The sequence below is a fragment of the Littorina saxatilis genome, linkage group LG10 (genome assembly GCF_037325665.1).
Source record: "Littorina saxatilis isolate snail1 linkage group LG10, US_GU_Lsax_2.0, whole genome shotgun sequence".
Classification (NCBI taxonomy): Eukaryota; Metazoa; Mollusca; class Gastropoda; order Littorinimorpha; family Littorinidae; genus Littorina; species Littorina saxatilis.
The window spans coordinates 17,529,141-17,540,313 of record NC_090254.1 but is presented as its reverse complement, the minus strand read 5'-3'; positions in this window follow the sequence as shown (position 1 = coordinate 17,540,313).

The window sequence follows — 11,173 nt, the reverse complement described above, 5'->3', positions numbered from 1 at the left end:
TCGGAGGAAGCATGCTGGGTATTTTTGTGTTTCTATAACCCACCGAACTCTGACATGGATTACAGGATCTTTTCCGTGCGCACTAATTGGTCTTGTGCTTGCGTGTACACACGAAGGAGAATAAGCCACTAGCAGGTCTGCACATAAGTTGACCTGGGAGATCGGAAAAATCTCCACACTTAACCCACCAGGCGGCCGCGCCGGGGATTCGGGTTTTGAAAGGGAGAGAACCAAAGTATGTAGGTAAATTTACAGATATTGAAAACAGAAAATCTGGGGAAATAAGGCATCTAACGCGGATGTAGAGGGGGAGGGGGGGGGGAGGAGGAGGCCATGTGTTAAAAGGAGGGTTCCTCTGTACTTACAGTATGTGAAAAGCGACAGGGTGATTACTATTGTAATGGTTATTCGGGAAGCACAATTATATAACAGTGTACTTTTACAGAGTGCCTGTACCGCAGAAGTAGTATGTGTTGGATGTTGTTTTAGTGTTTGTTTTAGAAGCGAAGCAGTTTAAACTAGTTGGACTAAATCAATAGAGACAGAGCCACCGTGCAGTCATGATGACTGATGTCAGTGGTGACCTCTCAGCCTGTGGCGGCTGCTGCCCAGTAATGGCAGTATGCCGACCCTGTGGTCATTGCTGACGGTGAGTACTGTAGGAGTGGACCGTACATTGTGATGGAATTGTCTATCCGTCTGTCTGTCTGTCTTCCTGTCTATCTGCCTGTTGCTGTCTGTTGTTGTTGTTGTTGTTGTTGTTATTGTTTCTATCGTCGTCGTCGTTGTTGTTGTTTGAATTATGGTAGTAGTGATAGTGATGGTGCTCATCTTCACTCATCGTCATCCAGACCCTCACCTTATCCCGCCCCTCATCATCACTGTCCTCCTCCTCCTCGTCATCATCATCACGGGTCAGTAAAATAAACCAGGTAATTTCAATACCATGAACACCACAGGAGCGTGTATTAATGTGCCGTTCTATTGAAGTATCCTGCTTCTTTGGCCTTACTATAGTTATGACAATGACAATGACAATGACAATGACAATTCCGTATTCAACGAGGGTAATAGAGTAAGCAGTGATTTGCTTTTATACAACTGGCCTTCGCCCTAAAGAGGGACTAATCTACAATGGCTGAATAATAAACCGACAAAGAACACAATTATAAGTGTTTACAGATAAACTAAAGGAAGAACCCATGTTATAAATGTAAATAAAATTCATCGCACAGGGGAAACATGTTTGTGAGTTCATTGTGTGTGTAAAGTAGGCTTACTAATACAGTACAAAGAAGCAGGGTACTCCAATCGACCGGCACCCGGCATTGATACACGCTTCTGTGATGAACACATTGGATTATGATGACTGTAGATGACATGTTGATTGCTGAAGCAAGTACACATTGACCATGCAGGCAACACCCCAGTGGTTGTAGGCCTACCGTGGATCACACCCGGCGTGGCAGCAAGACTGGACTTCTTGGCCTTGCTGTCCGAAGTCTGGGTCAAGCACGCCCTCTTTCACAGAGATCGCGAGTACTTTATGTGCAGACTCAGATACGGTATCCATGTCCCACCCCCGTGTCACCACTGTGGCACGTTAAAGACCTCGGTCATGTTCTGCCATAAGTGCAGGTGGCTGATTACACCTATAAACACGGATACAGCTGTGTGTCTCATAATGATATACTCGGGGTAACACCCGGGAACATGCCACTAATGGTTTCACCAACAACACTTATTTATCATTATAGTCTATATGATACTTGTGCACACAATAAATGACAATATAGAAATACACAGTGCTTCCCTTAAGCCTGTCATTAATTGGGCAAAGTCTACTGCAGGAAACTCGCTGCACGAAGCTTTGGCACTGATTTTTACGCAAAATGACTTCGAGAAGTCTTCGTGAAGTCAACTTCGGGCTGAATTAAGGACAGCCTTTATTGTACGAAGCACTTTATAATGCAAAACTATGTGAACAGGTAAAGAAGAATGTGCATGTTACAGTTGTAAAATGTTTTAAATGGAAACAAACTGATAAGGTCATCGTATCAAATTCCTCGGAAGATGGGAGTATAGTACAGCAGCTGCCAAGTTGACGGTGAGATTGAAAACAGTTGTGCCACGTAATCCTAAACAACAGTGCCAAATGATTCAGGCCCATAGAGTACCAGCACTTTTTTTTTAATTTAAATATTTTTTTAACCTTTTCAAATCAAGCCTTCTTTGTTTGGGTGCAGTCCTATGGAACTCACTGCCAATTTGTTTTCAGTGGTGCGCTAAAACGGTCCTGGTTGGTCAAATAAGTCACATGGTGCAAATAACCTAAAAAGGTTCCAAGCGGCGTAAAATTCCTGTTAAATCAGTCCTGGTAGGTCAAATAAGTCATATGATGCACTAAATCAGTCCTGGTTGGTCAAATAAGTCACATGGTGTACAAGATCAGTCCTGATTGGTCAGTGCAGTCACATGATTCGCTAAATCAGTTCCGCTTGGTCAAACTAAGAAGTCACATGGTGCGCTAAATCGGTTCTGGCTGGTCAAACAAGTCACATGATGCACTAAATCAGTCCTGGTTGGTCAAAAAGTCGTGTTACGATAAATCTTTCATGATTGGTCAAACACTGAAGTCACATGGTGCACTGAATCAGTCCCGATTGGTCAGTGCAGTCACATGATTCGCTAAATCAGTTGCGGTTGGTCAAAGAAGTCACAAGATGCACTAAATCAATCCTAATCCTGGTTGATCAAATAAGTCACATGGTGTACAAGATCAGTCCTGATTGGTCAGTGCAGTCACATGATTCGGTAAATCAGTTCCGGTTGGTCAAATAAGTCACATAGTGCACTAAATCATGATCAGTCTTGATTGGTCAGTGCATCACATGATTCGCTGAATCAGTTTCGGTTGGTCAAAGAAGTCACATGGTGCACTAAATCAGTCCTGATTGGTCAAACAAGTTACATGATGTACTAAATCAGTCCTGGTTGGTCAAATAAGTCAAATATGGTGTACAAGATCAGTCCTGATTGGTCAGTGCATTCACATGATTCGCTAAATCAGTTCCGGTTGGTCACAGAAGTCACATGGTGCACTAAATTGGTCCTGGTTGGTCAAACAAATCACATGGTGTACAGGATCAGTCCTGATTGGTCAGTGCAGTCACATAATTCGAAAAATCAGTTCCACTTGGTCAAAGAAGTGACATGGTGCACTAAATCGGTCCTGGTTGGTCAAACAAATCACATGATGCACTAAATCAGTCCTGGTTGGTCAAATAAGTCACATGGTGCACTAAATCAGTCCTGGTTGGTCAAATAAGTCACGTGCTGCGATAAATCATTCATGATTGGTCAGTGCAGTCACATGATTTTCTAATTAAGTCCCGTTTGTTCCAAGAGGTCACATTGTGCGCTAAATCGGTCCTGGTTGGTCAAACAAGTCACATGATGCACTAAATCAGTCCTGGTTGGTCAAGCAAGTCACGTGTTGCGGTAAATCTTTCATGATTGGTCAGACAAGTCACGTGGTGCACTAAATCAGTCCTGATTAGCCAGTGCAGTCACATGATTCGCTAAATCAGTTTCGGTTGGTCAAATAAGTCTCATGGTGCACTAAATCAGTCCTGATTGGTCAGTGCAGTCACATGATTCGCTAAATCAGTTGCGGTTGGTCAAAGAAGTCACATGATGCACTAAATCAGTCCTGGTTGGTCAAAAAAAGCACATGGTGTACAATATCAGTCCTGATTGGTCAGTGCAGTCACATGATTCGCTAAATCAGTTCCGCTTGGTCGAAAAAGTTACATGGTGCGCTGAATCGGTCCTATAGTTGGTCAAACAAGTCACATGATGCACTAAATCAGTCCTGGTTGGGCAAATAAGTCACATGGTGCACTAAATCAGTCCTGGTTGGTCAAACAAGTCACGTGCTGCGATAAATCATTCATGATTGGTCAAACAAGTCACATAATGCACTAAATCAGTCTTGATTGGTCAGTGCAGTCATATGATTCGCTAAATCACTTCCGGTTGGTCAAAGAAGACACATGATGCACGAAATCAATCCTGGTTGGTCTAATTAGCACATGGTGTACAGGATCAGTCCTGATTGGTCAGTGCAGTCACATGATTCGCTAAATCAGTTCCGGTTGGTCAAATAAGTCACATGGTGCACTAAATCAGTCCTGATTGGTCAGTGCAGTCACATGATTTGCTAAATCAGTTCCGGTTGGTCAAAGAAGTCACATGATGCACTAAATCAATCCTGGTTGGTCTGATAAGGCACATGGTGTACAGGATCTGTCCTGATTGGTCAGTGCAGTCACATGATTCGCTAAATCAGTTCCGGTTGGTCAAATAAGTCACATGGTGCACTAAATCAGTCCTGATTGGTCAGTGCATTCACATGATTCAATAAATCATTCCTGGTTGGTCAAAGAAGTCACATGATGCATTAAATCAGTCCTGGTTGGTCAAATAAGTCACATGATGCACTAAATCAGTCCTGATTGGTCAGTGCAGTCACATGATTCGCTAAATCAGTTGCAGTTGGTGAAAGAAGTCACATGATGCACTAAATCAGTCCTGGTTGGTAAAATAAGTCACATGGTGTACAAGATCAGTCCTGATTGGTCAGTGCAGTCACATAATTCGAAAAATCAGTTCCACTTGGTCACAGAAGTCACATGGTGCACTAAATCGGTCCTGGTTGGTCAAACAAATCACATGATGCACTAAATCAGTCCTGGTTGGTCAAATAAGTCACATGGTGCACTAAATCAGTCCTGGTTGGTCAAATAAGTCACGTGCTGCGATAAATCATTCATGATTGGTCAGTGCAGTCACATGATTTTCTAATAAGTCCCGTTTGTTCCAAGAGTTCACATTGTGCGCTAAATCGGTCCTGGTTGGTCAAACAAGTCACATGATGCACTAAATCAGTCCTGGTTGGTCAGACAAGTCACGTGGTGCACTAAATCAGTCCTGATTAGCCAGTGCGGTCACATGATTCGCTAAATCAGTTGCGGTTTATCAAAGAAGTCACATGATGCACTAAATCAATCCTGGTTGGTCAAATAAGTCACATGGTGTACACGATCGATCCTGATTGGTCAGTGCAGTCACATGATTCGCTAAATCAGTTTCGGTTGGTCAAATAAGTCACATGGTGCACTAAATCAGTCCTGATTGGTCAGTGCAGTCACATGATTCGCTAAATCAGTTGCGGTTGGTCAAAGAAGTCACATGATGCACTCAATCAGTCCTGGTTGGTAAAAAAAGCACATGGTGTACAATATCAGTCTTGATTGGTCAGTGCAGTCACATGATTCGTTAAATCAGTTCCGCTTGGTCGAAAAAGTTACATGGTGCGCTGAATCGGTCCTAGTTGGTCAAACAAGTCACATGATGCACTAAATCAGTCCTGGTTGGGCAAATAAGTCACATGGTGCACTAAATCAATCTTGGTTGGTCAAACAAGTCACGTGCTGCGATAAATCATTCATGATTGATCAAACAAGTCACATAGTGCACTAAATCAGTCTTGATTGGTCAATGCAGTCATATGATTCGCTAAATCACTTCCGGTTGGTCAAAGAAGACACATGATGCACTAAATCAATCCTGGTTGGTCTAATTAGCACATGGTGTACAGGATGAGTCCTGATTGGTCAGTGCAGTCACATGATTCACTAAATCAGTTCCAGTTGGTCAATTAAGTCACATGGTGCACTAAATCAGTCCTGATTGGTCAGTGCATTCACATGATTCAATAAATCAGTCCTGGTTGGTCAAAGAAGTCACATGATGCACTAAATCAGTCCTGGTTGGTCAAATAAGTCACATGGTGTACAAGATCAGTCCTGATTGGTTAGTGCAGTCACATGATTCGCTAAATCAGTTCCAGTTGGTCACAGAAGTCACATGGTGCACTAAATTGGTCCTGGTTGGTCAAACAAATCACATGATGCACTAAATCAGTCCTGATTGGTCAGTGCAGTCACATGATTCGCTAAATCAGTTGCAGTTGGTCAAAGAAGTCACATGATGCACTAAATCAGTCCTGGTTGGTAAAATAAGTCACATGGTGTACAAGATCAGTCGATCCTGATTGGTCAGTGCAGTCACATAATTCGAAAAATCAGTTCCACTTGGTCAAAGAAGTCACATGGTGCACTAAATCGGTCCTGGTTGGTCAAACAAATCACATGATGCACTAAATCAGTCCTGGTTGGTCAAATAAGTCACATGGTGCACTAAATCAGTCATGGTTGGTCAAATAAGTCACGTGGTGCACTAAATCAGTCCTGGTTGGTCAAATAAGTCACATGGTGCACTAAATCAGTCCTGGTTGGTCAAATAAGTCACGTGCTGCGATAAATCATTCATGATTGGTCAGTGCAGTCACATGATTGTCTAATTAAGTCCCGTTTGTTCCAAGAGGTTACATTGTGCGCTAAATCGGTCCTGGTTGGTCAAACAAGTCACGTGGTGCACTAAATCAGTCCTGATTAGCCAGTGCGGTCACATGATTCGCTAAATCAGTTGCGGTTTATCAAAGAAGTCACATGATGCACTAAATCAATCCTGGTTGGTCAAAAAAGTCACATGGTGTACACAAGATCAATCCTGATTGGTCAGTGCAGTCACATGATTCGCTAAATCAGTTTCGGTTGGTCAAATAAGTCTCATGGTGCACTAAATCAGTCCTGATTGGTCAGTGCAGTCACATGATTCGCTAAATCAGTTGCGGTTGGTCAAAGAAGTCACATGATGCACTAAATCAGTCCTGGTTGGTCAAAAAAGCACATGGTGTACAATATCAGTCCTGATTGGTCAGTGCAGTCACATGATTCGCTAAATCAGTTCCGCTTGGTCGAAAAAGTTACATGGTGCGCTGAATCGGTCCTATAGTTGGTCAAACAAGTCACATGATGCACTAAATCAGTCCTGGTTGGGCAAATAAGTCACATGGTGCACTAAATCAGTCCTGGTTGGTCAAACAAGTCACGTGCTGCGATAAATCATTCATGATTGGTCAAACAAGTCACATAGTGCACTAAATCAGTCTTGATTGGTCAGTGCAGTCATATGATTCGCTAAATCACTTCCGGTTGGTCAAAGAAGACACATGATGCACGAAATCAATCCTGTTTGGTCTAAGCACATGGTGTACAGGATCAGTCCTGATTGGTCAGTGCAGTCACATGATTCGCTAAATCAGTTCCGGTTGGTCAAATAAGTCACATGGTGCACTAAATCAGTCCTGATTGGTCAGTGCAGTCACATGATTTGCTAAATCAGTTCCGGTTGGTCAAAGAAGTCACATGATGCACTAAATCAATCCTGGTTGGTCTGATAAGGCACATGGTGTACAGGATCTGTCCTGATTGGTCAGTGCAGTCACATGATTCGCTAAATCAGTTCCGGTTGGTCAAATAAGTCACATGGTGCACTAAATCAGTCCTGATTGGTCAGGGCATTCACATGATTCAATAAATCAGTCCTGGTTGGTCAAATAAGTCACATGATGCACTAAATCAGTCCTGATTGGTCAGTGCAGTCACATGATTCGCTAAATCAGTTGCAGTTGGTCAAAGAAGTCACATGATGCACTAAATCAGTCCTGGTTGGTAAAATAAGTCACATGGTGTACAAGATCAGTCCTGATTGGTCAGTGCAGTCACATAATTCGAAAAATCAGTTCCACTTGGTCAAAGAAGTCACATGGTGCACTAAATCGGTCCTGGTTGGTCAAACAAATCACATGATGCACTAAATCAGTCCTGGTTGGTCAAATAAGTCACATGGTGCACTAAATCTGTCCTGGTTGGTCAAATAAGTCACGTGCTGCGATAAATCATTCATGATTGGTCAGTGCAGTCACATGATTTTCTAATTAAGTCCCGTTTGTTCCAAGAGTTCACATTGTGCGCTAAATCGGTCCTGGTTGGTCAGACAAGTCACGTGGTGCACTAAATCAGTCCTGGTTGGTCAGACAAGTCACGTGGTGCACTAAATCAGTCCTGATTAGCCAGTGCGGTCACATGATTCGCTAAATCAGTTGCGGTTTATCAAAGAAGTCACATGATGCACTAAATCAATCCTGGTTGGTCAAATAAGTCACATGGTGTACAAGATCGATCCTGATTGGTCAGTGCAGTCTCATGATTCGCTAAATCAGTTTCGGTTGGTCAAATAAGTCACATGGTGCACTAAATCAGTCCTGATTGGTCAGTGCAGTCACATGATTCGCTAAATCAGTTGCGGTTGGTCAAAGAAGTCACATGATGCACTCAATCAGTCCTGGTTGGTCAAAAACGCACATGGTGTACAATATCAGTCTTGATTGGTCAGTGCAGTCACATGATTCGCTAAATCAGTTCCGCTTGGTCGAAAAAGTTACATGGTGCGCTGAATCGGTCCTACTTGGTCAAACAAGTCACATGATGCACTAAATCAGTCCTGGTTGGGAAAATAAGTCACATGGTGCACTAAATCAGTCTTGGTTGGTCAAACAAGTCACGTGCTGCGATAAATCATTCATGATTGATCAAACAAGTCACATAGTGCACTACATCAGTCTTGATTGGTCAGTGCAGTCATATGATTCGCTAAATCACTTCCGGTTGGTCAAAGAAGACACATGATGCACTAAATCAATCCTGGTTGGTCTAATTAGCACATGGTGTACAGGATGAGTCCTGATTGGTCAGTGCAGTCAAATGATTCGCTAAATCAGTTCCCGTTGGTCAAATAAGTCACATGGTGCACTAAATCAGTCCTGATTGGTCAGTGCATTCACATGATTCAATAAATCAGTCCTGGTTGGTCAAAGAAGTCACATGATGCACTAAATCAGTCCTGGTTGGTCAAATAAGTCACATGGTGTACAAGATCAGTCCTGATTGGTCAGTGAAGTTACATGATTCCGTAAATCAGTTCCGGTTGGTCAAAGAAGTCATATCATAGTAAACATAAAACAAACACATACAGCTTCAAAAAACATTATATGTCACACATAATGCAACTAAACATGTGATGAATGGTTCACCAATTCATTTCAAATGTATGTGCATGTTAAACAAAATGTAATACAATGCAGATTTAAATTTAGTTATGTTAAAAATTGACACTTTTTATCATAGACAATTATTGTACTAATTCAGTATGACAATTTATTTTCAAAATAGTATCTGTATAATTATAATATAATGTGTTAAGTTTGCTTTGATAGTTCTTTGCTTGTATTCTCTTCCTGTTGAGCCTATCTCAGGGCGAGGGCTGGATGTAAAAAAGCAATATTCTTGCTTATCTATTACCCTCGATAATAAAGATTGTGTCTTGTCTTGTCTTTTTTTGTTGTCTTTTTACATTTAGTCAAGTTTTGACTAAATGTTTTAACGTAGAGGGGGAATCGAGACGAGGGTCGTGGTGTATGTGCGTGCGTGCGTGTGTGTGTGTGTGTGTGTGTGTCTGTGTGTGTGTGTAGAGCGATTCAGACTAAACTATTAAACCGATCTTTATGAAATTTGACATGAGAGTTCCTGGGTATGATATCCCCAGACGTTTTTTTCATTTTTTTGATAAACGTCTTTTATGACGTCATATCCGGCTTTTCGTGAAAGTTGAGGCGGCATTGTCACGCTCTCATTTTTCAACCAAATTGGTTGAAATTTTGGTCAAGTAATCTTCGACGAAGCCCGGACTTCGGTATTGCATTTCAGCTTGGTGGCTTAAAAATTAATTAATGACTTTGGTCATTAAAAATCTGAAAATTGTAAAAAAAAAAAAAAATTATAAAACGATCCAAATTTACGTTCATCTTATTCTCCATCATTTTCTGATTCCAAAAACATATAAATATGTTATATTTAGATTAAAAACAAGCTCTGAAAATTAAATATATAAAAATTATTATCAAAATTAAATTGTCGAAATCAATTTAAAAACACTTTCATCTTATTCCTTGTCGGTTCCTGATTCCAAAAACATATCGATATAATATGTTTGGATTAAAAACACGCTCAGAAAGTTAAAACAAAGAGAGGTACAGAAAAGCGTGCTATCCTTCTTAGCGCAACTACTACCCCGCTCTTCTTGTCAATTTCACTGCCTTTGCCATGAGCGGTGGACTGACGATGCTACGAGTATACGGTCTTGCTGAAAAATGGCATTGCGTTCAGTTTCATTCTGTGAGTTCGACAGCTACTTGACTAAATGTTGTATTTTCGCCTTACGCGACTTGTTACATTTAGTCAAGTTTTGACTAAATGTTTTAACATTGAAAGGGAATCGAGACGAGGGTCGTGGTGTATGTGTGTGTGTGTGTGTGTGTGTGTGTGTGTGTGTGTGTGTGTGTGTGTGTGTGTGTGTGTGTGTGTGTCTGTGTGTCTGTGCGTGTGTGTGTGTAGAGCGATTCAGACCAAACTACTGGACCGATCTTTATGAAATTTGACATGAGAGTTTCTGGGTATGATATCCCCGGACTTTTTTTTCTTTTTTTTTATAAATGTCTTTGATGACGTCATATCCGGCTTTTTGTAAAAGTTGAGGCGGCACTGTCACACCCTCATTTTTTAATCAAATTGATTGAAATTTTGGCCAAGCAATTTTTGACGAAGGCCGGACTTCGGTATTGCATTTCAGCTTGGTGGCTTTAAAACTAATGAATGAGTTTAGTCATTAAAAATCGGAAACTTGTAATTAAAATTATTTTTTTATTAAACGATCCAAAAACAATGTCATCTTATTCTTCGTCATTTTCTGATTCCAAAAACATATACATATGTTATATTTGGATTGCAAACAAGCTCTGAAAATTAAAAATATGACAATTATTATCAAAATTAATTGTCCGAAATCGATTTAAAAACAATTTCATCTTATTCCTTGTCGGTCCCTGATTCCAGAAACATATAGATATGATATGTTTGAATTAAAAACAAACTCAGTAAGCTAAAAAGAATAGACATACAGAAAAGCGTGTTATCCTGCTCAGCGCGACCACTACCGCACTATTCTGCATGGCTTGTCGATTTCACTGCCTTTGCCACGAGCGGTGGACTGACGAAACTACGAGTATGTGGTCTTGGTGAAAAAAACAGTGCGTTCAGTTTCATTCTGTGAGTTCGACAGCTTGACTAAATGTTGTTATTTCGCCTTA